General features: G+C 37.4%; 1 protein-coding gene across 14 annotated transcripts in view; it reads left to right on the top strand.

Annotated features, from left to right (window-relative positions):
• The window catches only part of HTR2C (5-hydroxytryptamine receptor 2C), a 223107-nt gene that overhangs the window by 112321 nt on the left and 83025 nt on the right, over nucleotides 1-27761 (top strand). Inside the window, exon 1 of one of the 14 annotated variants that reach the window (XM_084534467.1) lies at nucleotides 15620-15703. The exons of 12 other annotated variants lie outside the window; for them this stretch is intronic. The gene's annotated coding sequence lies outside the window, so the exon portion shown is untranslated. Of the gene's footprint in view, nucleotides 1-15619; nucleotides 15704-25387; nucleotides 25676-27761 lie in introns of those variants that run through there. One more of the 14 variants, XM_084534469.1, reaches the window with a different exon arrangement.

Here is a 27761-nt window from a genome sequence, read left to right as displayed (position 1 = left end):
ATAGATAAATTACTGGGATGCAGTCAACCCACCAGCCAAGAGGAAAAATAAATTTTACTTATGAGAAATAAAAGAGCTGTCTTTATAGGAATGGTGCAATGCAGAGAGCAAAGTGGTCCTGATGGGCTTTCCACAAAGCAGAATGCAACTGCAAATTTATAAAGGCAGCCAGAAAGATGGTTTTGATTTTCAGTGTCTGTTCTGCCATTGTTTTTCTTTATTGTACAAAGCAATCATAATTCAGACTTGAAAGCAATTTAAACACAAGTTTTCAAAAAGACTTGATCTGTTTTTTGAACAACTAATTAATAGGCACTTTGGACTTGTATCTTAAACAGTATTTTAACTGTTAAATATTGTGTGATTTCATCTCTGCCTCAGCTGAGCACTGCAGCTCAATGGAGATGGAAAATTATCTAGATTTTGATAGCACAGTGTTGTAGCTCTTCACCTCTCTGCTTTTCCTTGGTTTTGCTATATCGTTTCTCTACTTTGTCAGACACTGCTCTTGCTGCTGTGTTCCACTTCCTTTACTGGCACTGCACTACAGTTCAATGGAGAGGGACCTTCAGAGACACGAAGCAGTCTCAAGGTTTACTTGAATTTTTACCAGGTCTTAAGTGTTTTTTGTATTTTTAACTATGATACTAGCCAATGGAAATCTCAGAGCAATTACAAAGTTAGAGACACTCAAAAAATGGCTTCAGATTCACCCTTGGTTCCTTAATTATGCTTTCCAAGATACTATCTCATTATCTAAAACTCAACTATGTCATTAGTTATATTTCATTTTTTTTAATTGCAAGCTATATATTTGTCATATCTATGGAAGCAGAAAACATTAACATTATAAATCTATGGCTTATGCAACCTCAGCAGGAATTGCTAATGAGCAAACCTTCCTTTATATCTCTTTTAAAGTTTCTTTCTTAAAACTTGTCCTGTAAATGGAGACTCTGAGACTAGAGATTGAAGCTGCGTAGTACCCCTACTTGGGCCTTCTTCCTGCCTTGTTATTGCAGGTATCTGTGTCTATATTAATAGTCCATTGTAACAAACTCACTACACTTGTTTTTTGGTTTCTTAACATGTCATTATTTACCTGGCTTCCACAAACAAAAATGTAAATGCAAATTCCGGAGAGAAGATTATAATACATTGAAATAATAATCTTAGCAAGTAATCTGTGCTCATAGGAAAGATTGTATTTTGGAGGAAAGCAGATCTCAAATTCAGTCTTATGTTCTTTTGTCACAATTTCTATGCATTTGTTGTCCAGGAGGGCAACTGAGTGGTCAGCAAAACTTAATAGTCATGGCTAAGGGTTGCTAGCAATGCATATAGATGATGCTTTTCTAGGCCAATATCTTGAGTTTGTTGACTTGGTATTTGTCGGATGCTTTGTCAGATCTTTTCACATGTCGTACACACTGTAAAGTCATTGTAGGTATTTTCATGAAATCATAGCCAAGCTCCAATGATGGTGGAGTCTCATGAGGCGACAGAGGGTCTTCCTAACCCTGAGAAGGGTTTCTCCATGCCTAATCATATTTTTATCATATTTTCACAGTTTTTCCTTTTACCTGGCATGCACTATGGATTGCATTTTCCTTTTGTCCCTTTCCCTTTTTCCCATTGATCTTGATATCTCTGAGCCGCTATTTGTAGTTTAATTTTGTTACCACTGCTGCCTAAATCTATATGCCCACAAGGTACTCTCAGCTCCACCTGGACTCCACATGTGAGTGGGCTTTAACTCTGATACCTCACCGCTAGGTTACATTTCAGCTTTAAGATCCCTTTCCTCTTCTTGTCTCTGAAGTGCACATAGTGGACATTTTTCATTTGTTTGGAATTTTTCCTTATTCATGTAATTAATAAAAATTTCAGTCATTTAAAATCCTGAATTTCAAACAAGTAAATATTTGGAGGAGGGAGACTGAGAGAGGCATGATTTCAGTTCCAAATACAATAAAAAATTATTATGCAGCACTTCTTCTGCTGTTCTTATAGTCTTTAAATAAACATGAAGAATGCTTTTAAATTGCAGCTAAGCATCTCTCAGTAGCATAGTAATTAAAATTCACACTCCTTTTCCTCAAATTCATGCTGTCGGTAAAGAGTAATATTTAGATCACTTTTTATACAAGTAGAACATTCACTTTCAACAGTTAGTGGTTTTATTTTTTTTCTGGAAGTGATGATATATTTTATTTTACTTGGCAAAAATTGCGACTGCAATTTACTGGATTTGTTGTTTTTATGACCTGTAGATGCACAGTGTATGTACCAGCATACATAATCCCAATTTTATTCTTTTATGCAATGGAGAAACAAAAAAGATTTAATGCTTTGATGTTATCTACACCAGCACCAGGAAGGTTTGCAACGAATTGTAGGAGAACAACTGTAGCCACCTTACAGAAACCAGGAACTTCAGTGCAGAAGCAATCATATAACAGCATGTTACTACTGCTGATGAGGTTGGCTTCCTTCTTTCTCCTAAAAATTTCCAGTCAAGTGTTTTTGCACCTGTTCACATGCACTGGATGAACCAGTCAGAAATCCTGTTTACTCTCCTCCATAGTCATCAAGGAGAGCAAAATAGGTGCTGCCTGTGTAGGTGCAGAAATAAAGATGTTTGAGAGCTTTGCTATATTGTTTGAGGAACTGCATCAGGTTGCCGTTGGGTTGGGTAAACAGCAGGCCATGGTATCTAGCATGTCCTGAAGCACAGCTTAAGTAGTTTTCTATTGGATTTCTAAGGTTTCATAAAAATTTGAAAAAAAAATTAAAAATTAAAAATTACCAATCAATCATTTCTTCTGCCTGAAGTGATGTCACAGTTAGCATTGCTGAAGTCATCAGTTTCATTTGAGATAATCTTTTCTCTGTTTTTACAGCTTACATTCTTATCATACTAGTAGCATGCTTTGTGTGCCGAGGCACACCAATATTATTATGAGGGTGTTCAAATGAAATGACAAAAACATTTCAGCATTTCTGGTTGCCTGAAGCAGCTAGATTTTCTGCACTTATAAAATTGAAATTAAGTTTGTATTTTTCTAAAACTCCAAACCATTTAAAAAAAAAAAAAAAAAAAAAAGTTGTTCCAGATGTACAGTGTTGCTTTGGTGACAGTAGATGTCTGTTCTGGAAACAATATTAATATCTAATTAGAGCATACAGTGTGAAAATTGATTGTAGACTTCATAGAAGGTATCATGATTTCTACAGATATGGAACAAAAACTCTGGAGAATATTCAAACTGTCTCATACTGGAAAAAGCAGACACTGTTTCACCTTGCCTTAATCAAACTTACTGGAGTTAAATAAAAACTACAAACGTTAGATATTTTACAGCCTTCAGGCCCCTGATGGGTCATGATTTTTTTTCTAAATGGATCTGAAAAATGTGACTAAACAGAATAAAATGGATTGAGAGGGATTTCAGTTTATTCAGTGGTTCACACTGCTGCTAGAAAGTCCATGTGGGTCTATAAATGGGGAAAAAATAAAGCTATTGTTTCCTGATGGATAAGTTATAACACATAGATATTATTTCCTTCTTTTCCATTTTATTAAAGATAAAAACATGAAGCAAAATGATACCTTGCCTGTTCCTCTTACGTGTCCAATCCAGTAGTCTATCAGTGTTATTAATAACAAAACACAGTGGTCCCTGTGTTTTAGTTATTAATAACAAAAAACATTTATTACTATTGTTTTTATTAATAACAAAAATACAGGCAATGCCCTGTGCTACATAGAGCTTGCCCTTGTGGAGGTATGAGCTCTGGGAGGACCATGCAGGTAGTTGCCAAAGTGAGATGTGTTAGTGTTTGTCATTGGCCCTGGAAAAACCATAGTATAAAGTGGATTTGTTCGAGGTTTACTTTGCTGAGCCCATTCACTTTCATGTCATCCATTTCCTGTCATTTTAGAAATGAATCTGTTAAAATAACTCTATTTTTGTGACAGCTTTTTTTTTTTTTTTTTTTTTTTTTTTTTTCATATAGATCTATAGGAAACAAGGTCTCTTTATGAAAAACCTTTTGTATATTTTAAATCAAATGAAATTCATATTGAAATTGTTCTCTGTAACGAAAACGTAAATTCAGATGCTAAACTGAACCAATCTGTCTGCTGCATATGCTTTATCATCTAACTGTCTTGACAACCCTTGTTAACATTTACATAAACTATACAGGCTAATAATAATGACGATGATGGAATTAGCTCGTTACTATCTTATTTTTGTTATGTAATTTTAATCTCTGTAGGAAGGAGAGCCACTATATCTTTTGAATTACTCGATGACTCTGTTTTACTATTATTAGTTATTTGTATGCATTTGTTTCTCTACACAGCACAGAAAAGCATGCTGGCTGCCTTGTAGGATATCTAGAAATCTGTCTGTTGTGCTTGTCATCAAGATTATGATATCATTTAATAATGACATTTTACTATCAATAACTGACCTTTCTCTGAAACATATTCAGTGTTAAATCTGGTTGATGGTAATTTTCAAAATAATTGTGGACAACATGATCATGCATCTCATCTCCTCTACGTAATTTTTTTTCAGTCATGTCACTGAGTTGACTTTTGCAGAAAAGATGGCGAGCTTAGTGTCTAGCTACTTAGTTGTCACTAGAGAAAGGTAACAGGTTAGTGTTTGTCCTAGCAGGGTAGGACAATAGCCACCTTACAGCCTTCAAGGTCCTAGTTTTTCTCAATGACACCAGTCTCTTTGCTCATTTATGAAAAATTGAAGTTTGATTTTTAACATATTACTCTATTTTCCTACAAATATATTTAAATCTTTTTTTTTATGATATGCTTAAATTCTCTACAACATTATTTATGAAAACTTTGAAACAGAGAAGTACTTTTAACTGTTAATCAATGTACAATGAAGGAAAAAATACCCCCTTAATTTAAAATGGTTATATGAAATTTATGTATAAGAAAGGAACATAGTTATACCTTTTAGAATGATTTATTGTACTAGTCTTAACTTCCTATTTCAGATTTTCACATGAGCGAAAACCGGTCTATGTTTTGGGGAAAAAAAAAAAGTAGGTGTGATTTTAATTTTAATTTCTCTCATAAGTTGTTTCTTTACTAACGTGAGGGAGCAAGCCATATTACTGGCTGAAGCTTGGAATATCTGTTTTATAATTAAAGTTTTTGAATGATAGAGAAAAGGAAAAATTACCTTTGATTTGAAATTTAATTTTTACACATAGGAAGCAAAGTCAGTAGAGCCAGAACACAGAATTACAGAAATATATTACTGATAGCGATATCTGGTATTGTCATGAAAGGACTTAAAAAAAGGTATCAAAGAACTCTGCTGGCCATTTTGAATTATGCAAAAGAGATTTTCTTGTAAATTCTTGCATACCAATCTGACTGTTTTTGATTTGTGCTCTCAAAACTAGAGGTACTGTTGTTGTACCTTCTTGTTAGAGAAAAGGGCTCCTAAAAGAAAAATAAGAAGGAAGAAGATGCCAAGAAAGTGGATTTATTGAGAAACAGTTGTTTCTCAGACCTCTATGTCTAATTTTCTTTAATAACTGTTCAGATTCAAAGCCAAGAAATTTTTTGTACTGCCTTTGTTTTTCTTCATTTGATAGGTTGCATCAGTTGTGTTTATTTTTTTTTAAATCTTCTTTTGTTGAGGGACTTCAAAGCCATCAGTGCCTTTCCATCTGGGGGCTGCATCAAGTCCCTTCCTGCCCTGTGTCTGTCCTTCTGCTGGTTCCTTTCTGTGAGTTTGTTCCCACTTTCATACACTGTGCCACAAGCCTACATCTCCAAGACAAAATGCTACCATTACATAACTGATGTGACTTGTACAGTGCACAAGTGGTGTGTGGGTGAAGGCACATCTTGGGGAGAGCAGAGCGATGGGTAGTATAAAAATAGGTATTGCAGTATGTGCCAAAATGAGTAAGTTACATTGTCGACTGAACAACTAAACCTAATCCCCCCTTTTCCTGCCCACTTTCCTCCCCCAGTTTCTAATAACTGTAATCCAATAAAATAAATGACATGAACTGAAAGGAAGTAGAAACTGGCTTAATTTTTGTCACTTGTCAAATATTCTATCATTTTGCCTGCTGTGAATTGTATTGAAAATTGGCTACTGTTTGGAGTTTGTAAAATATTTTAATGGGCAAACAAAAAGTGTTGGTCAGCTGTTTGTGAGTGTACGTATATATAAAAATACAAATCTAAATGAAGGACTATGCTTCACTGACTTATTTAGGGATCATTCAACTGCTTTTAAAGATGTGTTAAATAGCAAATGGGGGGGAAGTTGTGAATAGAATGGTTAACCATGATGAATTAGTGTTGAAATGTGAAGTTGATTAGTCATTTTACATCAGCTGTAATTATGGAACATTACTGCAAATAAATCATGTACGCTGGGATATACCAAAAGGTAATGTTATTGATTGCATCTGACATTTGGATAATAAGCTTCTATTGAAATCACACAAAAGGTATTTTTAAATCTTATGTCTTTGTCAAAGTTATGATTTTATGGTCAAAACATTACATTAGTTGGTTCTATCCTATAGCCATAATGTAGTTTAACTTTACGATGTTAGACAGCTCTGTGTCTAAGAAGCTATGTTTGAAAGTTTTTCTTGTTGTGTATTGATGTGGACAGCCACCAAACTAGATCTTCAGATGTTTTCAGATGTTGATATCTCTCTTTTAATATTGCACTGGTTGGCAAAATATCTTCGAAAATCCAGTCTGTAGTTACTTCCACCTTGCACAAATATAGAAAATATTGGTGCTTCACCTTTAGGATCTGGGACATTTTGCACATACATTTGACTTAAAGCTGAAGGATAGCTGAAACTTTGCAAACCAGCTGCCATGTTTTGGCTCAGCTGCTCCAGCTTTGGCTCAGCACTGGAGTTTGTAAAATAGAAACAGATACCTGTATGAGTGTGGGTTGATTGTGAGAAGTTCATAGTGTTGGGAAGAGGATAAGGTGTGGTTTTTTTTTTTTTTTTTTTGTTTTGTTTTGTTTTTTTTTTTTTTGTTGTTGTTCTTAAGAAGTGGTTTGCTTACAGCCGCACAGGTGAAACCTCTTAGTGGATTTTTATAAAGAATGGTTTTATATTGCCTTTGCAGCTGTAGATGGATACTTGAAGCAGTTGAACAATGCCTGCCTCGATTTCTATCTCTGTTTTGCTTTGCATATTTCAGAGAAAGGCCAGCAAGCTTGGCAAATCAAGGGAGTTGGCAGGTCTGAGATTTAAGCATCTTGTGAGATATCACCACCTAAGCAACAACTTTGAGGTTGTGTGATAAAGGCAGATCACAACATGTCTATGTTGTGAAAAGACTAATATTTCAGGTATGTATTGGCTGAGTGGCTCATTTTCCCTTGTACTGTTTGGCCAGCTGACCTGCAGAGTTGTTGCTATAATGGTTAGCTTTGTTTCCCTAGCAATTAGAGAAATCTGTTATTTACTAATTAGAAGTGTAATAGTGTTGGATTTTTTTTTTTTCCTGAGGGATATATTAGCATAGGTTAATTTTGCTCAGTAGCCCTGTGTAGGATTACATAAATCACAGATTATTTAAAATGATTGTGATTTAATGTGACACGATGAGCTTGACAATTAAGCACCTTGAGGGAGCAAGGGAGGCTTTAAATGGTTTGTTTGGCATAAGGAAACCTAACTCTAATCCTTTATTTTTGCTTGTTTGTGATGAGTTTGCTTGGTCTTTCTTCGTAAAATCCCAGTCAGTAGGCCAACACTTAAAGTCTTTGAGATCCAGACAAATTGTTTTTGACTTTATGAAATCTCAGCCTGGTGGGGGGAAAAAAAGGCTGCTTGAAAACAAGTCCAGGAGTTAACCTCTTTTTTTCCAGTCTGACTTTCTGGCAGTCTAGCCAGATGCTAGCATGTACCTAGAGGTACTGGAGAAGGAAGAACACCTCCCAGCCCGAACTTGACAGCATGTATAGTGTAACTCATTCATGAGTTCTCCTTATTGTAAATATTGTGTTTGTTGTTTGTTTTTTTTCTTAACTCTTCTAAATGCTGTCTCAATTAGAAGCACGCGACTGACTCATTCCTGCATCTGGGCATTGACGTCATTGTGATGCACTTTTAATTTCTAGCATAAATGTTCCAGCCTTTCCAGTAGGGAATCTAAAATGAATACACGATGCCATTTATTACTGATGAGAAGTAAACAAACTAGAAAAATGACATTCATGGGCTTTCCAACTCATTCTCCATTGCATCGAACATATTGGACATCAGAGCCTGTCAACATAGTCATCCGAAAATGTCTCCTTCAGTGTTTCACTCCTAAGAGCATGAATTATTCATCAGATATTTTACTATATTAGCATATTCTTATGATCACATTGAATTTCATCCCAGTGCATGAAAAAGCAAATTCACTGTTTCTGTTTGCATAAAACCAGATAAATATATTAATGCTTTATCAGCCACCCTTATAAATCAATCATAGCAAATCAGAGCAGAAAGAAGTACAAAGTCATGTCAGATCACATAAAATCAAATGTTTGTAATAGCTGAGGTGATATTGAAGCACTAGTGAAAGTTTCTAGTTCCTCAATGAGTGACATGAAATAACTGATGCCAATATTTTAGAAAGATGAAGTGATTTATCTTGCAGGATGGGGCGTCTGCAGTCAGATGCCCTCCATTCTTAGGTCCATACATGCCATGCATGTTACAGCACTGTTGCCTCAGAAATAGGAAAGGTGTGGGGCAAGATTAAATCCCTTGCTGCAGAAAGCAATGAAGATCTGGAGTTCTGATTTATTTATTGCTTGGTGAAAGGGTGAGAGGTTTATTTTCCAATCTTTTTTTTTTTTTTCCCCCCCCCCTTTGGTGACAAAATAAGTAAATTCTAAAATATTTTTCTGAGCTTATTTCTGAAATAGCACTGTGACAAGGGACATGACAAAAGCAAATTTATTTTTTTGGGGAAAAATTATATTCTCTTGTGTCAGGAGGCAAAAATACACTCATGACTTTTTAAGACCTGATTGAAACTATCGTAATTATAAGACTATTTTCAAGCTTGCAAATAAATTTTGAAGGTTAACGTTAACACGTGCATAACTGTGGAAGATGCCATGGATTTAATTCTGCATCTGTATTAACGTACAAAGCGGAGGTTGGTATGTTGAAGCAAAGCTCTACAGCAGAATCTGTGCAACTCATAGAATTCAAGTGTTAACCTGGGGAGAGAGAAGAAGCTTGTGTTTCCTTGTGCTCAGAATGTTTGCTTTCATGTAGCCATAAAGCATCATGAAGGTTATTTTCTTATCAGCTTGGAATTGAGAACTCATTCGTATGTGGAAACATTGCAGTACTGCTGAGATTGCTAACTACATGGCTAAACAGACAGCAGGTGTTTCTGACTGCTTTTATGTTCAGGAAGAGGAAAAATGCAATGGACATCTGCAGCTGGGCATATGAATCCCACCCACAAACCTGATAGGATGGTTAAAGTTTGGGCTTTCTGTTTCACAGCTACACAGGAATTTCCTTAGCTGCTGGCCAACCAGGAACCATGGGCAAGGGATGTGCATTCCCCCATCCAGAGGCAGCGGGTGAGCTGTGCTAGAACCATTGGCAGGAGCCCTAGCACAGAGAAGCTGTGTAATACTAAACTGTCCAGTGTTTGCCCAAGGTGAAATCCTTTATGCAACGCTAAACTTTTTTTGCACTAACTTTGACTAGAAAGAGTGAATAAGCAGCATGGTAATTATAATCTCTGCCTTTTGAAAACTCTTTATCGCTCTCTTGGACCTCAGCAAAAATAGTATTTTTATATGTATTTTGAAAATACATGTATAAGAAGCATTGAGGTATTTTTGCATCTAAGGTAGTGCAATCTGATCTGGAATATTAAAGGAAAAGCTATTTTAAAATTTGATGCATAGAGATGTATGAGTATTTTTATAACAAGAACATTTATGGAAAAACTAATTCAAATATTCATACTGTTTACATGTGAAATTCAGCATGTATATTTGACTGTTGTTTGGAAGGGTTGTTGTATTGTTCTGATTACTAATGATTGCATAACAGAAGTGCATGCCTGAAAGTTTTAATGCTGTGTGGTTTCACCTAAGGTTTGCAAATGCAGTTCTCTTAGGAAAAATATTTTGAAGAAAAAAATAATGGGTTAAGCTGTATTTTACACCTTTTTTTCCAATACTCCTACCTGGTTTGAAAGGAAGAAAAAAAAAAAAAAAAAGTAGATTTAGTAATAAAATACTAATTGCTGCTTAACCCTCTGTGCCCTTAGATTTCCTCTGGTGCTTAGGTTTGCACAAATTCTTAAAAACAAACAAACAAAAAAAAACCATTTGTTTCTTAAGGCATTTTCATGAGGTTTTGAAGAGCTTTATGCAGGCCATGAATACTATGAGTTGTAGAAGAAGTGCAGAATAGTGCAGAATTGCAAAATTGTGTGGTTCTCTGAATAGGCTACAGTAGATCTCAGACCATTTTGAAGAGAATTAAGCCAGTAGGCAGTACTGAAGCCCTATTTCAAGTAAAAGCATCAGAGCTTTGAGCCCTGTATTGTGAGAATTCTGCCAAGAAGTACAATTCATAAAACAAAACAAAGCAACACCCACCTCCCCACATGCTCTGATTGTGAATATCACCTCCATGACGCATGATGTCATGTGAAGCTCACTGAAAATACGCTCTTCTCAATTCAAAGAATGGTTTTTAGGTTTTTATTCCCCACACCCCTTTTTTTTTTTTTTTTTCCGTGTGTGTTTGGAAATCATTAGCTTTCAGTTCTGTCCTGTTCACAGCTGACTTCTAGTTTCCTTGCAGTCTTTCACAGCTTGAACCACTCTACTACTCGAATCTTTAAAACAGTGGTTTTCTAGAAGTATGGTTTAAAGGCAGTCATTCAGATTTGATCTTGTGCATGAAGTTCTTCTAGTTTCTAGAATTACATATAATAAACTCTGTGTGTGTGTGTGTGTGTGGGGGGGGGGGGGGGGGGGGGAGGAATAACACTAGCAATATCTCTCTTTTAAAATTGTTCCAGTTTGCAAGGTGTAGAAGTGAAGGCAGCAGTGTGTGTCCTGCTTCCAAGGACCAGAGCTCTGCCTCAGTTTGGGACAATATATTTTTCATGTACTGACTTTAAATTGCAATTTTAATATATAACAAGTCAATACAATTTTCTAGGTGGTGTTAAAATAAATATAAATTGCATATAATTTTATGTATAATATATATTATATAGTGTTAAAATGAAATAAATAGTGTACTAAAATATTATTGAGAATACGGTTTGATGCATAACATCTATTTAAAATATTCACATAATATATTGGATTTGACATTGTACTGAAATAGTTCTTCAGTTTCATTATAACTTCCGTAGGCAGAACTCTGATCTATATAACCAAGTGAGCACTATTTTGGAAGAAAATATTCTAAATATTTTCCCCTTTGTCATAGGGGGAAAAAAGGGAATAGTTCCCTTGTGAATCACAGGATGGTATTTATTTCTCAAGTATTCTGGGATTTGTTTTTCTTTAAGCTTAAAACAGAATGTTGGGAGTTTCTCACCTTAACAAAATGCTTGGTTTCTAAAGACTGAGATTTTTGATCCCAAGTACTCTGACAGTTTTTCTTGTAGGTTTATTTTTGTCCAAACTGTTATTTTCAGCTCACTCTGTACATGTGCACTAGACTTCTGCAAATCCATAGTGCAGGTTTAGTGGTTTTGAACAAATAAATAGGCTCTGTATTGTTGTAGAATTTCACAAATCATCCTGACATCTTAAGAGCTGAATTCCATCTCTGAAATGCCAAGTTGTTTGGGTTTTGTTTTTCTTTTGTTTTGATTTTTTCTCCTGTGAAACTCTGGGCTCTTCAGCAACTGAGTGATGCACGTGATCCAGGTAGTCTGTTGTTTACCTGTGTCTGCACCTGCAGTAGCCTATGGACAACTCTTAGCTACCTCCTTTCCCTGAATGTCCAAGGAAAGGTGAGCAGAGGCAGCAGTGAGTGCTGCTGTAGATCTGCTTTGTATAGCATGTCGCTGCAGCTTGGTCAGATACAAGATCAGATATTGAAGCATTTATGTTTCATTTATGTTTTGAGGTTTTGAAGATCAACTAAAACGTCTTTTTTTTTTTTTTTTTTTTTCTTTGCTTTACCTTGGCACTTTGGCACTTCACATGCTGCTAATAACAGAAGGCAGTAAGCTGCTAAGAACTGAAGTATGATACTGGTATATTTCCTTGATAAAGGTTTAAAAAGTTTGAATTCCACTTTACACCTCTTTTTCCTTTGTTAGCAAAACAACTAACCTCTTATATCCACAATTTTTTTGTGTGTGAAATAGTTGGGGAACTTGCCTAAAACTCCAAGCCATGAGAAAGCTTCACTGGACAAATTTAAGTGCAGTACAAGTCATCTGGTGTGTTTATAGTGAAGGTGATAGCTGACAAGTCTAAACTGCAAGTCTAATTCTGGTTCTTACTGAAGGCAAAAATTTCATTACACGATTTATTTATTTTTCATTTGTTAAAAGACCTGATTGCTGAGCTGTTTGACATATCTAATATGTATTAATTGCATTTACGTGATCTGGTGGTTGTGGGGAGAAATATTCTTAAAAGCATCATTATTTTTGTGAGCAAACTTTCTGATTAGAAATCTTTTACAGAAAGATGCATTCTGCTACTTTATATTTTGGGGGAGGAGGAAGGGAATAATAATTGTGTATCGCACAGGAATAAACTAGAAAGGGAAGCCAAGCTCACTAAGAGTATTTAATTTAGTTCAACTGTTTATGACTCTCAGCCATGTAATCCCCAAGCCCATGAAGGTTATATGAATCATTGAAACCCCCTATGTTTCTGACTTAAACTAAGCATGTGTAGGCAATGCTGGAATTTCCTACCTTTTTATTTATTTTAGGCCATTTCTTATGGTTACTGTGGGAAAATTTAGCCCTTCATTTTCTTTTGAAACTTTCCAAGCAGTATGTGATGATTTATCTGTGGTAGTCTATTCGGTAAAATGTATGCGCGGTTTGGCTGACTTCTCCATTGCTGCTATCTTTGTAGTCCTGAGGAAATTTAAAAGCTAGGGAAGAATATTCTTAACCCAGTGGAACTCTAAATACTATTGTTTATTACATTAGTAAGCAAGGGTCTTTGGAAGATTTTCAGGAAACGTATCCTGTAGTTAAAGCTGTTTTAACAAGAGCTGGAAAGGAGGGGTTAGGGAACTGCAAGGCCATTTGATTGTGCTATAAGCTTTAATATCTCCCTGCTCTTATTTCTGATGTTTGAAGTCACACTTTGCTTGCTCAGCTAATAGTACACAAAGTAATCATTAATCAAAGTAAATAATGTGGATGTAGCAAGAAGCATAAGGCCCATAACATAGAGAGGGAGTTTCATTGATTCTGGGAGATTTTGGACAGCAGGGTATTATCACGGCAATGTAAATGGATAAAGTTTCAGATTCATGATTAGTTTACAGTTCACCATGCATCACCTGAGCTCTGGGAATTGTATGAGAGTCTGCAGCCTCTGGTAAATGCTGCCATTTCTAAATGTAACTTTAACTCTCTTTCATCTTCACCACAGGCCAAAATCACACATTCACATGGCTACCATTCCTCAGCCTTGGTGGGCTGCCACATGTTAAGCTGCTGGGCTTCAATGTGAAGGGCTCCCGAGAGAGAGTCTATACAGCCACAACTTGGAAAGGGGATGTTTGTCACCTAAGGTATCCACTTTCCAGTTTCACCAGGTGATTGATGGGTTTTATGACACCCTTACAGAGAAGTAATAGGGGAGAATCTGATATTCTAATATGGATGATTTTACACTTAATATTTTTTATATGATGCATACATTTTATCTGTTGTCTTTGGAAGCCTGCACCAGAACAAGCAATTTGAAGCAGCAAATGTGCTAATTAGCAAGTGATATGTAAATCCACGTGCAGGAATTAAGGCAGGCAGGCTGTGTGCAGAACCAGGGTGTGCACTGCTGTAACAGTCACAGGTGAGAAGGAAGCACTACTAAGCAGGCAAGAGATGTTTGACGTCTGAGCTGAGAGCACTGGCACCTTAACAAAGAAACCCTTTTTTCCCTCAATAGCAATAGTTCTCACTTAACTGAGGAGAGCCAGAGATGTAAGACAGTTGCTTTAGCACTGGAGGAGGATTTTTTGCATGTGTTTCATGTCAATAATGTTTTTTCATTTTTCCTTTGCACCTTTGAAAAAAAAATTGAAATTACTGAATTTTATTGCCTAGTTGATGGAGTCAATGGAAAACTAACTGCAAGGTGCTCATCTCTCAAGGATACAGTGATTCATAACTTGGGATAATGGGACATCTTAACTTTCCAGCTCCTAAACTCAAGAGTAGTGAGGAAGTTGGACTACATGGGCTGGCATGAGAGCTGGTTTTGCAGTGAGGGTAGGACGGTGGTGAATGCTGATGGGAGATGATAGGAAAGCTCTGTTTTGCCACATAGTGTGGGAAGCTCAACCCCAAATGAGTTTGTGGCAAAATCCATTCTCATACGGTAAGTCAATGATGGACATGAAGGCTTCTGATTTCCAGATCAGAGTCATATTTATTGAAGCATCCTTCCTTTCCATAATGGTGCCTGGAGTGCATGTTTCAGTTACATGAAGACTGATCTAGGAATGTGACAAAGGGAAATGGCTTTTCTGAGAATGTAATTCTGCTGGTTTTGCTGGCGCTGTTCTTGTCATGCTGCTTCATACTGTACATCCTGCATCAGGCATTATTCTGTTTGTCAGCTTGATGATATGTGAAAGGCATACAATGAGCAAAAACACGAGAAGAAGTCTTATACAGGGCAAGAGTATAGTGTAGATCTTCTGTGGAAAGTGCCTCCCAGTTTCTGGCTGTGAGTGTTTCAGAACGACAGTGTCTGTATTTTGCTTGATGCTTTCATGAAAGTCCTATTTAAGGAGACATGGTTATGTGAGATTATGAGGTAACACCTAAAAAGGGGGGAGAAAATAATTGACTACTTAGTGCAATAGAAGAAACTGAGAATTTAAAGTAATTAAAATAATTCCATTCTGGTCAGTCTCTTTGACTAATTTTGTGTATTTCTCACAATCAATCGAACAAACAAAAAACCAATTCTTTCAAATTTTCATGCAATTTTTTTTCCATTATTTTCCTCAAGTTGGTGACTTGAGATCTTTTTCCTGTGGACGTGTCAGTCACATACATGTATAATATACATGCAACGGCAGCTGTTGGCACTGATTCAGGATAACTGCAAAGTCACAGGGAAAAATGAAAACACTTCCATACATGTACAGGGGAAAAGCAAATTAAACATTACTCCAGTTCCTTTTTTTGTTTTACAGTTACAGTAAATCAGATGTTATTTTTGACAGAAACAGGTAATTATATTTTGAATTAATTTGGATCTCTTAAAGTCACAGGGGAATCTGGGGCAGAAACAAGTAAAGTCTGTATGTTTCCTAATTCACTGCACAGTGCTTTAGCCACAGAACCACCTTAATCTAAACATTTCCTTCTTAGGAAGATGCTGCTTTCTGAAGTGCTGCTCCCATGAGTTAATCCATGGAACTGCCTGGCAGCCACAGAGTGCTGTAATGCTACCAGGTATTTACTTACTTCAACAGACTTTGCTGGTGATGATAAGTTTCTGCGCAGGCTGAGAAGTGATTGCATGATCTGAGTCAATTGTGCATTGACGTTTTCTATGCGAATGAGGAAGCTTTAACATTCCTTTGGATGGCATCCCTTCCTTCTGGTGTATCAACTGTACCACCCAGCTTGGTGTTGGCAAACTTGCTGAGAGTGCACTCAATCCCACTGTCTATGTCATGGATAAATATATTAATCAGCACTGGTCGAAGGACTGACCCCTAAGGGTCACTCCATCATAGGACATCAAATTGGTCAGACATGATTTGCCCTTGGTGAAGCCATGCTGGCTGTCTCAGATACCTCCTTGTCTTGCATGTGCCTTAACATTGCTTCCAGGATGATCTGTTCCATGATCTTCCCAGGCACAGACGTGAGGCTCACTGGTCTTTATTTCTACCCTTTTTAGAAATGGGAGTAATGTTTCCCTTTTTCCAGTCACCAGAGTGTTTGCCTTACTGCCATGACTTTTCAAATATGATGGAGAGAGGCTTCAAAACTACTTCAGCCCAAATTCAAATGAAGTCGTGCAAAGGTTTTTTTTCTTGGGGTCTGTTGCACCCTCACTCTGTGTCTCACTGGTTATTTCATGATCTGTCGGCGTTATATTTTTGTTGTGTTGAGTTTTAGGGCATTTTTGTTTGGATCATGCTATATCACCTTTGCAGTTCATCCCTAACTGCCTAGGACTGAGTAAGTTCTGGTGATTAAGGCACAAGGCTGAGAGCTGTGATACGGGTTGTGTTCTTGCCTTTGAGACTGGCACTGTGCATTGATGAGCAAGATGTTTAATTTCTTTCTGTACTGTTGTTTCCTTCTATGTAACTGTGAAATAAATCTTGCTTGCAGAAGATTTTGAGAATGCAGATATGTTAACGTTCACTGGCTCGGATCCCTTTGTAGGAAAAACTTTGGAGGGGTTATACAGACATATTAGGAGATTGCAGCTGGGCTGGCTCTGTATTGGGTCCAAAAGGTTTTTTGGCACCAGCCCTGATCTGAATGGGGAGGATGGGCCTGTACAGCTGGAACTGGGTTACAAGCCATGGAAGCTGATCTGCTCCCCTGGGTAGTGCTGATGGGTGGATGGAACACTCTGCCCTTTCCTCATATAAATCTGCAGCTGATGCCCTCCTTCTTGAGCCCCCACATGCACTGAAAATTATTGTGATAGTATGGGTGGTCAGCTGAAAAATCTTTGCTTTTGTGTCTGGGATTTGCTATTATGTGTTTGATGCTCTAAAATGCAGCAGCACTGACGATTAAAAATAGTTTCAGCCTTCAGCACATATGCAACTGCAAAAAGGACTGTTCTTTCAGCCAGCAGTTGACAAGTGAAGCCTGTGTCTGGGAGCGCAGCACTATTCACATGCAAATGCTCCCTGTCTTACTGAACTGGTACACTCAAAGTTGTTGCTGAAGTAGGTGTAGCAAAAAATTTTGGCAAGCCCTGTGTTACATTGGTAGACATTTGAGAACTTTGTATGTAAAAATAATGGTAGTGTAAAACGGTGTGATAATACACAGAGGAGGAATACCTGGCGACTGATTACTAAATACTGGGCCTGAGAAAATGTCAGTATTAAATCACTAGTAACATAGACTTCCTAGCTGCAATGTACCTACATGGAGCACATGCCTTTGTTTTGAAGAGTACAAACAAGAAGTTAGCAGGAATGGACTGGTGTCATCTCACCATGTACAGAAATAGGATCTGATGTAGCTGCAAGGAGGTTGCTTTGGTCCCATGGAAGTCAAGGGCAAACCTTCCACTGATTTCAGAGACAGGAGCTCTGAGTATGATCCACCATTTGCCATTTCCTCCATCTACTTCTCCAATAACTTAAAAGTTTTTTATCCTCAACTGTTGAGTGTATTTGCATGTTGGCAGTGTGATGGTAAAAGAAACTATAGTAGGAGGACAAATAGTAGTAGGTAGGAATTGAATGAATTCTGAGATCAAGGGTGACGTTCATATGCCAGCCTGTCAAATTAATAGTAGAGACAAAAGCTAACACAGAACACTATAGAGCAGATTGTGTTAAGTCATCTGAACTGTTCTGGTTTACATATGGTGCCATGCAAAGTAACTTTGGAAATGATTTAATTTTCCACTGTGCACACATAAGGTCCTGAAAATAGCACAAATACTTGAGCAGATTTGCTTAAAAATCTGAACATTTTCCCTTCTGTGAGAGCTCCTTTGGTTGTTGTGTTTTAAAATAAATCACGTTTCTATGCATTTTGACTTCCTTGGGCATTATGGGAAATTATAAACTACTTCATATGCAGGGTGACATTTCAGATGTGGGTGTATGGGGCCCTCACACACATTTTGCAGCTATTTGCTTTATCACTTACTTCATCTGTATGTGACCTGTCTCCATCAGTGGAACTTGACATGTTCTGCAAAGTTCTTGCAGGCTCCAGTTTGCTGAGAGGATCTATTTCTTCAGTAAACTGTAAATATGTGGGCGCTATCACTCAGATTCTCAGCAGTAGCTGCTGATGCTATAAACAGTTTGGGGAGCTTTTGATCCCAAACCATTCAGCAATTCTTGCTTGTCTTATGGCAGCTGTAGCTTGAACCAGCTACCCAAAACAAGAAGGTCTTTTGGAGATCCCTGAGTCTTGAGCACAGGGTCTGTAGAGGCATCCAAGAGGTGGTTAGAGTCAGAGCTGTTTTAGAGGCTCCGGGCTAGCTGAGGATTTCCTAGACAGGCAAACGGTGATCTCAACCATTTTGGTGGTGGCTTTCTAGCGTTGTAAGATACATCTAGTGGGGCATCTGATTCATCTTGCTAGGCAAGGCAGAGGAGGCTGGCAAAAGAGCAAAGTGGCCAAAGAGACGAACTTGCCCTTGAAGATATCAGGTGCCAGAGTTATGCAGCTGAAGATGGCCCTGGCTTGCTTGTGAAGTGCCACCAGACACCTCCCATGTGTGGCTCTGGCAGTAATACAGTAAAATACCGTTGAAAGTAACAAGTGAAAGCAGAGTGAGTCCAGTGCAGACAGTTTTAAAGAGTCCATGGGTCCTGTTTTCTTGTTTGCAATGATTATTTGTTCAGTAATGCATTTGTAAAACAACCCAAAAATAAAAACAAGCCGCAGTGCTTTTTTTCCCCATCCCTCCACCCCCCAGGAATGCTTTAAAGTGGGGAATTGCCTGAGTAATTTTCTTCTGAGTGGAAGTAATTACCCAGGTTTGTACTTTGTGGCTTCCCTTTTATTAAGGCTTAGGAGCAATACTCTATTTTGAATCCTATTATTCTTTTCATCTGAAACATTAAGTACAGTGTTAGTGAGCCAGCAAAGGGGCATAGGGTTGTTAGCACAATGCAGTTTGCTATCTCTGGGGAGAAAAAAATGATTGACATTTATCAATGGTTAATAAATTCCGTGTCTAAAGTCAATCTGCAACAGCAGCAAAGATTATTTTATAATGTTATTTCCTGGGTGAATGACATTATAGAATTTCCTTGATTATTCATCTTTCTGGTTTTGAAAATATCCAATTTATTTTGGAAGCTGGGTGGTAATGAGCTTGCAGGCAGCTTATCACGTAATTTCCAACTGGCAACAAAGCTGGTCTGTGATCGTATTTTTGCTTCTGATAGTGTTTCTGTTTGTTTTATGCTTTACCAAGCATTAATGTTTAAAACAAAAAAGCAAACAAACAAAAAAATACTTTACAGTAATTGTGAGTCTTGTCTGTGTTCCACTGAAGGGAAGATGAGTTCAGGGGTATATTTCTGACCTAAACGCCCTTGAAAAGAACTATGAGTCTCTGTGAAACCCTCATGATGGGAGATAGCAGCGGAGAAGTGGCTGCACAGATGCCACACTTTGACTATATGATGATAAATACCCACGTGTTTCAAAGGGACCACTTTTCTCCTGTACCATATTTCTTTTCACACATTAAATGGACTTAGAAAGCAAGCACTATCACCTCTGCTCCTCTGTGCTGAGTTTCCAGGGCCTGAAGAAATATTTGGTCCATGAAAACTTGTCTCCAGGGGTACAGGGATGTTCCTTCCTGGGCCACAGACTGATAAATCCAATACAGCAAGGAAATTGCCATGGTGGTACTGAGCTTGCAAAACAGGACAAAGGTTCCCTCAGCACTTGCAGGTTTCCTACCTGGTACCTGGGGGTTTGCAGCTCCTGAGCCTTTGTTGAAAGGAGCTTACAGTCTGATCATGGCACTTTCCCTGAGAGCAATCCACTCGCTATGACAGTCAGACATAAGTACAATCAGCATCTAGAAATGAGCATTTTTATATGCATCTCTAGTAGCATCCCCGGATGGGCTGTGCTAAATTAAATGTATTGTTTTGTTGATTTAGCTTTTAATCTTAAAAGCAGGGTTTTCAAATAGTCACGCATCAGAAAATGTATTTTGGAAAGCTTTACACTCAACTGAATAAACATCTAAAACATCATCCAATATTCTCCCAACAAGGATGTTTAAAATTCAGGTTGTGTTAGTGACTAACAAAGCAATGAATACCCTGAAACAGGACTGAGACTAGATTCTGGTGAGTTAGGGGGATTAATTCCAGTACTCACAGTTGATATAATTCTTTCCTTGTGGAGTTCAAACTTTGCTGCTCCAAAAGAATTAGCAAGCAGACCACAAACTCAGCATGTGTCACACAAGATAAAAACAGACATTAATTGTAAATCGTTCTGGGTACAAAAAATATTAATTTCACAACTTAAGGGAGCTATCATATACTGTACTAATAGCTTCTCCGCATTTGTTTCTGAGCTCATGGAGGATGTATAAGGATGACTACCCAGCTATGGTGTTTTCAAGTTGGGTTCTTTTGTTAACTCTGCTCCCTTCAAAAAAATTCTTTACTATGAACAATAAATAGACATTTTGTGTTGGACTTCATACACCTGCCTTTGCTGGTGATGAGAGGTAGAGCTACAGTGCTTTATCTTTCTGCATTCTGGAGTGAGTACTCTCTTTGCTGCAGCTCCTGCCTGAAGCATGAACATATTGCACCATGAACGTACTTAATTGCTTTTTCATCCTTAGGTTACAGGTGAAAAAAGGTTGATTAATTCACTATGGATTTTTACAGAGATTATTTACATGAAATTACTCACAGGAAGACAGTTATTTTTCCTCTCCCTTACCTCTGGGGCTGTCTGATTTGTCTGGTGAAGACAGGAGACCAGGGGCTGTGTTGCAGTTTGTAGAGGATAAGGATCTCCTCCGGGATACATCTTTATATGTCTATCTGATGCCTAATTGTTTTATGCTGCTCTGTGGCCAGCAATGTATCTGAAGATTTCCTTGATTTACCTTTCTGCTTAGCTACAGAACATTAGGATATACATACATATGCATATGTAGGCCATTATAGGTTATAGGCTGCTGGTTGCTCTAGAGAGGATGGCGCTTGAGAGCAAATACCCATGTGGGTATATGTGCAGCTGCATAGGTGCACAGCCTACAGAAAGCAGCTGGAGCTGGCCCGGGAATTGTGCCAAGACTACAGCACCTTTTTAGCAGGTTAATGAGAATGTATGTAGTATTTTCTCCTCTGTTTCCTGGTGAGGCAAATAATTTTGAAATAAAAGCAGAGACCTTTCAGTTATAGAGTAAAGAAGAGATTAAACAGGGAAAATGAGCTTTTATAGAAATCTGTATTTCTGTGTAATAAAATATCTAATCTTATGAAGTGAATTCAATCTCATGAAGTGAATTCAGCCTCATTTTTAATCCCACTAGGCCAGAGGATGATAATGTAAATGAAAACCTGTTCTAGCCATTTCTTCAGGCATTGTACTTCATTAGGCTTTATTTCTTCTCAATTCTACTCTCTGACACCTGTGCAAATTTCAGGTTCTTCCTTTTGGAAATGCTTTGATGTGCTCATCTCTGTGACAAACTGTTTAAAGTCTTGATCTTAATGTAATATTTGTAAATATCCAGAGATAATTTTGTTAATGAAGTCTTTAAAATTCTTAGTGAAGTTCTAGTTTTCTTCATGAAGGAAGTTTTACCCCTGCTGTTATTTTTATTTTTTAATGATATTCCTATTTATTGTCCAGGAATGTTTTATTCCTACAAAGCAGCAAGGAGCTTTTAGGGCTAGGGATTTAATTAAATGAGGATTTTGTATTTCTATGGAAGATGGGGGACTTGTTAAGAGAATAGGAGAGAAACATAAATGAAAAGTTCTTTCCAATGAATGAAGCATTTGATAACAGAGAAGCATGAGAGCAAGCTCCTGCCCAACATCAGATTGAGTTCTCTTGTAAATCGTACACTTATTACACTTTTCTAGACTGAAGATAGGCTTTTCAGTATCTCAGGTTTGGTGTAAGGTAATCAAAATTAACCGAGTGTTACATCATAAAATATTTGATAATTTTGGAGCTACAGCAATCTGAATTCCTGAGTCTGGAACATGGAAGTGATAGGAATAATTCATTGCAACATTGGAGCCTAATTTGGCATTTCAGGTACATAACATGAGATGCAGTAGCTATAAAAGTCTATTTGAGGCAAAAGGAAGAGATGTATGTAAGAGGAAATGGTTGATATTAAGAGGAAGAAAATATTTCCAGAAGTTCTGCAAAGCTAGGAAGCCACATCCGCCTTGTAGCTAAGAATATTTAGGGTTATTCTGGGAGCCCTGCTGTGGTGCTCAGGGCCCCACTGCAGCCTAGAGGAGACTGAACCCAGAAAAGCACAGATGAGAGAGGAGACATCCACACTGTCCTCTTTGCCTTCACTGATGTATATTAAAATCTCCAAAGCAGTCTGAAACAGGTTTTCTTTTTGAGTCACACAAAATATTTCTTTGCTATAGTAAAGTTTGCATATATAAAAAATTAAAAAGATTTTTAAGAAATCCAGTAACAGCTGTCCTGGTAATGTGAATGTAATAAAAGTATTGACAGTTTAAAGGTGTTTGTTTTTAACATTGGTCACAGCAGACTAGTCAAAATGTGGCCTCTTTTTGAAAAGCTAAAACAAGCATTTTTTTTCAAAGGGGAACTTTAGGAAAATAAAATACTTCTGGAATGTAGAACTTGCTATTGTTTTTAATCAGCTAACAATTGGCAGTATTTTTTTTTTCCTAAGGGTCTTTTCCCTAAGTGCTTCTCTTACAAATCAAATAATGTAAATAAACTATTTACATTATCTAAAATTATGTAAAGTAATTCCATTAGTCTAATGTGTTGATTATTCTTCATTTTGAAAAGAAAAATATTTTGCCTCTGGTTGAAATTAACACTCAGCATGCACATCCCAGCTTCTAAAAGGGAGACCTTTAAATCTTAATGCAGGCTCATTCTTTAAATAGGAACTGACTGATCTTCAAAGTGAAAAAGCTGCATCAGGAGGTGTAACAGGGTTCATTAAAGTCCAATTAGAAAATTCATTTTAACACTAGGCATCCTGTTCCTTTTATCTCCCAAACAAAACAATAAGAATTCCATCACATACAAGTAAATACATATTTTAAATGCATTATGTAAATAAATAATGTTTAATTCATCTGCTTGTATAATGATTGATGCCCATTAGGGACTCTGACCAGTCATTAGGTAGGACCAGCTTCACCATAATGCACTGTACCATTGGATATGATTCTTAATTATCCATAGTGGAGAATTTAAGCAAGTTATTTGAAGTAGAGCTTATTTTGAGAACGGTTATAAAGGATTTATTTTTTTAAGGGTTCATATTTTTTCTGTGTAGTGCAGTGTTGGCATACATGCAAAACCATGACTAAGCACCTTTATGTCGAGGATGTTTAGTGGTTCTTTTAACTACTTTTGAATGTCTTATTCATTTTAAATTCCAATTATTTTCAGCTGTTGGTTCTCAGCCATGGGAAATAACCCCCTCCTCTCTGTTCCTGATACTACAAAAATTCAAATTTCCACTGGACTGTTTGATTACAGAATATGAGTTTTGTGAGACTCATAGTGATGTGGACATTTACAACATTAGTAGCTTCTTACCTAAAATGCAAGCACTGCTCTTGTCTTTTTTTGTACCAATAAATCTGCCAAACATGCAGAGTTTGTTATGCTATGCTAGACTTTGTATAGAGTTGGTCCTTTCCCCCAAAGGCTGTCCTTTCCCTGGCTCCCTTTTGTCTTCAGTGCAGCTTTATCTGTATGACATTGTGTAGCATTTCATGAAATTGTGCAAAATCCTTGTTTAGACATTGCGTTTTGAACTGAATGTAGGTGTGGGGACTTGTGTAGTGGCTCTTTGGAGGGCTGGATTCTGACTGTTCAAAACCTGCATTTGGGAAGCCCCATGCTGCACAGCAGATGCTCTGTGCCTGCAAAATTATCTGTTAGAAAATGATTAGAAAGTGTAAATGATTTCTGTATTTTTTTAACTATTATTTTTATTATATTTATCACAATTAAATGCAATTGATATAAAAGGGTTTCTGGACTCTTAGAATACAGACAGCAGAATTTTATATTGAGGAAATCATATGGAAGGTAATGTCACATTTTGGTGGGATACATGCCCATAGTGCTCTCGCTGTAAGTCTTGGCAGTACTGGCTTCAGGAGAGTTTTTAACTCCCAAACTGGTGATGTTCAAATCTTTGTTGGAAGCTTCAGCTGCTCAGTTCTTAACCCTGTGACACGGGGGCATTAGGAACTGTAGAATTTCAGCTGCTCCACAAGAAGTGGTATATTTCCAGGAGTTTTAAATATTATTCACTGACAGTGACCTAGCAGAGGAAAGTCCAGCTTTAAGGCTTCATAATTTTAAATGTAAATCCCTTTGGAAACTCACATTAGAGGGGAAAGCACTTATAAGAGATTTATTTCACAGATGCAATTATGAAAATTATGTTCTAATTTGGAAAAAAAAAAAAGTTTGAATACATGCAAAAATCCACAGAAATTCCTTAACATCTAAAAAAAAACAAAAAAAAAAATAAAACCTAGGCCAGTGGCTCAAATATTATTTGTTGTTACTGCTTACTGTTTTCACAGAATTTTCTTTGAGACTGTCTTGAAAGGCTGTAGTAACTAAATTAAATAAACTACACTTTTCTCTCTTAAGTAGGGTAGGATCATTGCTATTTTACAGATAAAGAATTGAGGCTCAGCAAGTTATTTTTTGAAGTCCCTCTGGAAGTTTTGTTATACAGTAGAACTGTGATAGGAGACATGTCTTTTTTATACTTGATCTTAAAGCTAACGGTGCAAAATGTAGCCTTGTAGTTTTTCTAGAAAGAACAGAGTCTATCTTTGAACATTAAATAAGCATTTTGTGAAGGCAGTGGCTTTAAGTGGGGCCCTAGTGTGTGCTTCTTCACACATTTGTAAGCACTCTGCCAATTATTTTGGTGAGCCCTACCTGAGGGGACAGAAATAAACTCACCTATTTTAGTAGAAATGGCTCAGTAACTTAGAGGTACTTTAGACAGTGACAGAATTAGAATTTTGACTATGTACTCTTGGCATAAGTATGCTTGCTCACTCCTAAGCAGTTGGTGTTTCTTCTCTGCATTACTTCACCCTTGAACTTGGCCAGAATGTTTCCTGCTGATAGAAAAGCCACTTCCTTCACGTTGCATATATTAGACTCCACATTATATGATGTCTGCAGCTTGGACAGTGTGTATTCTTCTGTGATACTGAAGAATGAGCAAACCAACATGAAATTTGTTCATCCCAATAATACTATTCATAGATTCAGCTCTCTTTTTGCAGCCTGTGCTGCTGTCACCCAGGATTAAAAGCTGCAGACATGCCAGGGCTGCATTGAGGGTTTTCAGTGACTTGGATGAGGACTGCACTGACGCATCAGAATGCTGTGGGCAATGACTTCTGGGAAGATCATGAAAAAATAAAGTACAGCTAATGGACCTGAGTTCCTCTGTTTCCTTTTGGCAGTCATTCATGCTAATGCAAAGTAAGTATAAAGCCTGGCACCAAGAAAAGTTGATACTGATTTATGCTTGCTTTAAGAGATCCTCAAGTCAAGAGGGCTTCCCTGAATTAATTCCTTTTTGAACCAAAGCCTGAAGCTGAAGCCAGACCTTGCAGGACTACAGCTGCCTGCACCACTGCTGTGGCAGAAGGGTGCTGAGCACACAAAGCATCCTTGCCCCAGGGCTTGGGTTCATCTAGGCATGTCAGTGAATCCCCAGGCAGCTCTGTGGGATGGCTTGCACATTCAGACTAGGGGAGTGCTTTGCTTAATGTGGCCATGAGAATCTCTCTCCTGTGCTTCTCTGGGTCTGCTTGTATGCTGCGCTTCACTGTTGGCTAGAAGGGATGGCATCCTGGTGCATGGGGATGAGCCTTGCTGAACATGTAAATCCTCCTGAGACCCATCATGTTCATGATGCTGAGAAAAACCGGCATGAAAAAATCAGTGGGGCAAGTACCATGAATTTTCCCACTTTGACAAACAGGTCAGCAGGATCCAGTGAAAAACGGAGGCTGAAGGAAGGTGTGTTTGAGCTTGTTGAGCTGAGATGTGCCCAATATCCTGCTTAGCCCAGACGCACTCTTCTATTTTGGATATGACCCCTTTGCTCTTGTGAATCAGTGTGGGGGTGCTGGGCTACATTTCCTGCCCCATCTGCTTTGCCACCATTAAGGATTAAGCTTTCAGATCCACCCTGTACTCATTCTTCTTGGTAATATCCTTCACATCAGTTCTGTAACCAGGGGGTGTGAAGGGTGGCGGTAGTCCTATTTTTTGTTTGTTGTTTTGTCTTTTAAACTTAAATCTAGTATTTCTATTTGAAGTCAAAATATTTGAAATAAACCACTTCAGAATTATAATGACATCTCATTGTATCTATATTAAGATTTAAACCCATTATAATATCTTAAATTTACATTAAAACTAATATTAGATGTTTCCTGTTAACATATAAAGAAAACTACAGCCTGGGAAAGTCTCTTGCTAAAAGCATAAAACTGTGCTTAACTGCAAGCAGTTATAGTTCAGAAGGACAGTTACCATTAATTGTTTCTTAGGAGAAGGTGTAGGTTAGTTGAGGTCTCTCTTAGCTCTTTGGTCTTATAATTAGCAACAATTGGCTCAAGTAACTAATTACAGAGATAATTTGCTTCACATGATGACTCTCATTTAAATGCAAGTCATGTTTGAATGATTTCTCTTGTAGCCGGTGCACCTATTAAAATATTTTTCTGTATCGTCCGCTTCTATCCAAAACCAGTTTGGATCAAATTGCAGACAATTTTTTTTCCCTAAAAATTAGGAAAAGGTATAGCTGCTAAACATGGTGTGCTATTAGCATAAAAATAAAATCCAAGTTATTGTAATGGTGTAATTGGTTGTAGCTGTTACCAAACAATTACAATCAATATTTTTCTTTGGGGAAAAACAGAAAAGTTTATACAAGATTAACTTCAGTTACTTGAATGAAAATGTTTTGGCTATAACCAGGTCAAACTTCTAAATACCTCATATTTCCACTTTACATATTATTCTCTCTAACTTTTTCTCCGCTTGAAATACCCAAATTGGGTTTAGCATGGAAAATCAGCCTCGGGAGTGCACTGATGCAACCAGCTTTGTCACCAGTGGATTTGACTCTCTCCTTTCAAAGGACTTGTTCCTCTGTTACAGAAAAGGACCTCGTCTAAAGACACTTGAGCCACTTCTCCGTAGGCCACGCTTGTGCATCAGGAGTGGAGAAGGAACTCCAAAGCTGGTATCTGAGCATCCCACTTGTACTTAGTGGAGGAGGGACGTCCTCAAAGTCGAGCTACTCTGTTTTTGTAAAGCAAGTTTGTTTAGAGTGCCTAATTAACTGCATGTGTGTAATATAGAAAAAGAAAAAAAAGAAAAAAAAAAACAAAAACAAAAACAAACAAACATGGAGGAGACAGGATTTTTCCTGAATAATGAAGGTGTCACAGCAAATGAAATAGAGAACGCCTTTCTCTCTACACGATCAAATGGGTTATGACAAAGCACATACTGCTTGCTGTTATCTGGCCTCCTCAGTCATGTCTGA

This window comes from Aythya ferina (genome assembly GCF_964211825.1).
Source record: "Aythya ferina genome assembly, chromosome: 13".
NCBI classification, from domain to species: domain Eukaryota; kingdom Metazoa; phylum Chordata; class Aves; order Anseriformes; family Anatidae; genus Aythya; species Aythya ferina.
The sequence above is the reverse complement of the archived record's forward strand: the minus strand, read 5'-3'. Positions and strand labels throughout refer to the sequence as shown.